Raw genomic sequence first — 5,069 nt, forward strand, 5'->3', positions numbered from 1 at the left:
GTAATGACACGTGAAAGGAGACTGGGAGGAAGGTCAGAAAACCTCTGAGAACGGGGTGCAGAAAGAGAAGCAGAAAGGGGCTTGGCCGGAAAGTGCCTTGTACGCCAGGGAGGACTTCCATCGTTGTGCTAAGAACAGTGGAAAGACGTTATGTTTGGGGGGCGGCGCAGAAGGGGAGGCATGCTGACTAGATTTGTGTTTTCAAAGGCTGTAATGAGGAAAATGAACTGGAAAGGGCAGAGGCTGTGGAGCCACGAGCTAGGAGGACCTCACTGGGGCCCAGGTGGCAGACGGTGGCATCTGGGAGAGAGTGGTAACAGTGAGGGTGGAGCGGAGACAGACGCTCGGGCCATTCAGGAAACTGATCTGGGATATTGGCAGTGGGGTAAGGGAAGGTAGCGACGCCAGCCCCACGCCAGGAAGCCTTAGATTTATAATAATACTTTTTGTGTTTTTGGGTAGTCGGGGCCCCAGCATAGACAAAACAGCCCAGAAGTTGCTTGTACCAGTTTGCCCATAAAATGACCTTAAGCTGACCTTGCCTGTTGCCTGACTTGCTTCCATAGCCTAACATGCTTCTTGCATAACCAGAGGCCTCCTGTTGAAAACACAGCTGGAAGACACAGTGTAAATGGAGGGGACTGTGGAAAACATTCTGTTGGTCCTTCAGCACGAGGGCACGTCTCGTAATGAGACCAGTGGTGGCATGAGGTTCAGAAATCAGATACCCAGGACGTGTCACCTTGAAATGGGCCCCCTGAACCCTCACACCCTCGTGGCCCCAAACATCAGCTGTTCCTTAAGTTCGCACCTGCTTTCTGTGTCGTACTTTGTTTTGTCCACTGTGCAGAACAAAGGATGAGGTTACCCGCTGTGTGGGGAGGGATTAGGAGTGGATGGGGACAGCAATGTCACATGAGGACTTGGCCCGTTGTCCTCCGTTTTCAGAAGCCAGGTGCACCGAGAAAGAACCAGGTGGTGGTGGTGGTGTATTTTGATGAAACCAGACTCCCCACCCCTGACCCCACACCACGAGAGTCTTCCTTTGGAAGGGACCTTGGCCCAGCTGGTGAACAGGAAGATGGGGACAGAACACTGTGACCCGGCCATGGGCACGACTAGGAAACCACAGTGGGCTTTAATTTCCACTGGTGTCTGAGCCTGGGCTGTAGCGTTTCTCATTTCATCTCCAACCAAGGTGCTCAAGCTGGAAATCTAAGGGCGGTGGTGGGGGGGGAGAGGAAGGCCCCCCCGGGATCCACACCTCCTGGTCTTCGTGTCCTGGGGTAGTCAGTCCCCTCCCACACTGCACCGTGATCGATCTGTGTGCTGGTCAGAATAGTGGCCCCCAAATCTGTCCACATTCTAATTCCTGGGACCTGTGCCTATATTATGTTACAAGGCAGAAGGGGATTGAGCTGAGGTTGTAGGTGGAATTAGGTGGCTAATCATTGAGGTGAGGAGAGTATCCTGGGTCATCCAGGCGGGCCCAATGTCCTCACAGGGGTCCGTAAGTGGGGAAGAGGGAGCCGGCAGAGTCAGAACCAGAGGGGTGGCTGCGTCAGAAAGAGTCGACCGGGTGTTGCTGGCTGTGACGAGGGAAGGGTGCCGGTCAAGCGGCGCATGCAGCCTCTAGAAACTGGGACAGGCAAGACAGTGGGTTCTCCCTGAGGGTTTCCAGAGGGAACGCAGCCCCGTGAGACCCATTTCGGACTTCTGACTTCCAGAACTGGAAGAGAGCCACTGCATCTGTGGTCGTTGGTTACAGCGGTCCCCACACTAACAGCAGCGTGGCTAGCAGCACAGGGCAGGATGGCATTTCTGAGACGAGCTTTACAAGACGGAGCCTTCCATTGCGATTCCGCTCTCAGTACTTGCTCTGAGAGAAGCAATGCTGTGAATTGTCCTATGTAGAGGCCTGTGGGTTCAGAGTCCCAGAGAGCAGTTTCCAGGCTCTCGGCCTCACGTGGAAAGGTGCTGGCCTGGTTATTAGATGGCCATCAGCTCTAATCAGATGGCCATCCACTGGGCCATCAGCTGTTACCCGTTAGCCATTAGCCACTAATATAACTGCTGTGGCTACGCTGGCGAGAGTTTGTTGGTTGGCAGAGAAGCGGACGGCGGATTGCGGCTAGCAAGTGGGGTTAGCAAGCGTGGATGGCGGATTGCAGATCGTGTGGGTCCTACTTCCTGTACCTCACCCAGCCGCCAGCAAGACTGGGGTGCAGGAAGACCCCCTGTTGGGGTACAGGCAGATGTTTGCTTTTGTGTCTTGATAAGCTGCCATCAAGAATATAGTGGTATGATTCCCTTACCTATGGCTCCGTGGGTGTTCCTTTTTGGCCTCACCATATCCTGCGTTCTTATGTGGGGAGAGGGATCAGAGACCCCACAGTCCAGCCCCCATGGCAAGGAGCTGAAGCAGCCCCTCCAGCCGTCAGAGCCTGTGGCCCCAGCCAACAGTTACACTGCAACCTCACGTGAGACCCTGAGCCAGCACCTCCCACCGAAGCTCTCCCGATTCCTGACCATCAGAAACGTGAGATAACACGCCTGTTGTTCTAAGCCTCTACGGTTGGGTTAACTGGTTATGCAGCACGACACAACTAATACAGGCTTAGTCCATGCCTTTCCCTGCACGGCACGTAACACGTTTCATCAGGCGCTGGGTCTTACAGACTTGTTTCCTGGTGGTTGGTGCAGCTGTGCCCCTGCTCTCTCGGACAATGGTCTTATCGTGCCTCAGGACCTCTGCACCTGCTGTACCCACTGCGAGGTACAGTTCAGTTGGATCTTCCCATAGCTGGTTCCTTCTCATCGGGTCTCAGATTAAATGTCACTTGGAGAGGTCTTCTCCAATAACCCTGTTTCATATTTGTGTTATTTTATGGGGGGCACATGACACATTCTGGAATAATTTAAAAAAAACAAAAAACACTTCCTTGTTTATTTGTAAACTGTCTCCTTCAGTAAAACGTAAGCTCCATGAGGGTTAGGGACCTTCCTTTTCTGTGTCCCCAGCACCCTCCCACAATGCCTGCTACACAGAGAGTGTGGTAGGCAGAATAATGGCCCCCCAAAGGTGTCCACATCTTAACCCCCACAACCTGTGAATATGTGACCTCGTGGCAATGGGGAATTAAAGCTGCAGATGGAATTGCACTTAATCATCAATGGCCCTTGAGATGGAGAGCTTGCGTTGGGCTTAGCTGGTGGGCCTAATTCCTACAATGAGGACCTGATGTGATGGCCCCTCTGCCCACGTGCCTGTAATCGTCTTCCTTTGGCTCCAGGATGGGTCACATCTCCTTCCAGACCCTGAGAACGCACAGGCCACCATTCCGGCCGCGTCTGCTCCCTCACTCACGGAAGAATCCATTTGGATGTCTTGCTTTCCCCCATGACTTCAGGACATGACCAGGAGTGTTCCTGGATGTGGAGACTCAGGACGGAAAGGTGTCTATTCTTTCCAAACATTTTGAGGATTTAATTGATATTAATCTTTTTTCATCAATATTTTCAAATTCGTATCATAAAACAGTGATTTTTAAAAAAACACACTGTGTTAACCTCCTCCACGTCTCTGCTGGTGTCCTTCGCTCTTTCCCAAAGGTGTGTCTGTATTTTCCTCTTTTGAACTTGTCGTAACTGTCATCCAAGTCTGCCTGGCCCATGGGGCTGGTCTTGGGATCCTCGGGGGACTTCACTAAAGACTATGCCTTGTCCCCCGAGTCTTGTGAAATATCCCAAAGAGGCAGGAAGGGGGTTTTAATCAAGCTACAAAGTCCTAGGAACCACTGCTTCCTCCGGTCCCAAGGGCCCCCCAGCCTCAGCCTCACTCCTATCCCCCCATCTTGTCACCCCGTCTTACCTCTTCTATTTTAGCATTTCATTATTAGATTGTTATGACAATTATATTAACTATCATATCAGTATAGTGTTTATAACAGGCGTGGATGGAGTTAAATGGGAAATACATAAATACAGAATTTTTAAAAGTCGGTCAGAAAGAAAGAGGGCATTTGAATATAATTACACACACACACACACACACACACACACACACACAATTGATTGACTAATCCTTCCAAATAAACAGCTCTTGGTTTTACCAATTCTGCCCTGTTTTTTCCTTTCCCTTCCCCAGGGATTTTGTCCATTTGTGATTATGTTTGTGATTATGTCCATTTTCTCCTTCTGCTTTCTTTTGATTTACAGCAGTACCTCGGTTTTCGAACGCCGTCAACCCAGAAGTAAATGCTTCGGTTTTCGAACACGCCTCGGAAGTCGAAGGTGTCCCGCGGCTTCCGCTGAGTGCCAGATCCGGAGGCCCAGCTGTGGGCTGTTTCCCAACGTGTCAGAACTCGAACGGGCTTCCGGAATGGATTACGTTCGGAAACCGAGGTACCAGTGTATGTTGTTTTACGTTTCCTGCTTTCTGGAGTGGAAGGACAGGACACTTATTGTAGGTCTGCGTGATAGTAAAAGCACTGAGGCTCGCGTTTCCCTGCAGATGCCAGCTTTGCAGCCTTCTCCACAGCTGCTGGTGGCTTCACGGGCACCGCGGTGGCAGAGTCTGTTTCCTGCAGAAAATCACCTGTGCCACACACACATCTTCTGCAGACAACTAGGGCCCTGCAGGCTGAGTCACGCCCCTGAGGTCCCTAGTGGGTTGGACTGTCCGTCCTCCAGAGAGGTACCGGGAAGTGGGCGTGGGGCAGCTTTGCCGTGACCTCCTCTTCTGAGCCAAATCCCAATAAAGAGCATCATAGGGAGCGGAGATCAAATGGTAGGCCCCCTGTCCTTGCCAAAGCCTATCCGGGGCTTATGGGCTCGGCTCCGCACGCCTTTCCATTTTCCAAACTGTCCAGTATTTCTCAGACTTTTGTGTCGTGATGTTGAGGTCTTCTTCAAGGTGGTAGTTTTTTGGTTTTTTTCGTTTTCTGTATTATGAAGTTCGTTTGGTTGTGTATGTGGAAGGGTTTTTTATTTGTTTATATTTTGGTTTTGAAACATGCATTCTGTATTAGTGAAGTCTGTCGATGTGACAGAAACCTGACTCAAACCGG

The sequence above is a fragment of the Rhinolophus sinicus genome, linkage group LG18 (genome assembly GCF_036562045.2).
Source record: "Rhinolophus sinicus isolate RSC01 linkage group LG18, ASM3656204v1, whole genome shotgun sequence".
Taxonomy (NCBI): Eukaryota; Metazoa; Chordata; class Mammalia; order Chiroptera; family Rhinolophidae; genus Rhinolophus; species Rhinolophus sinicus.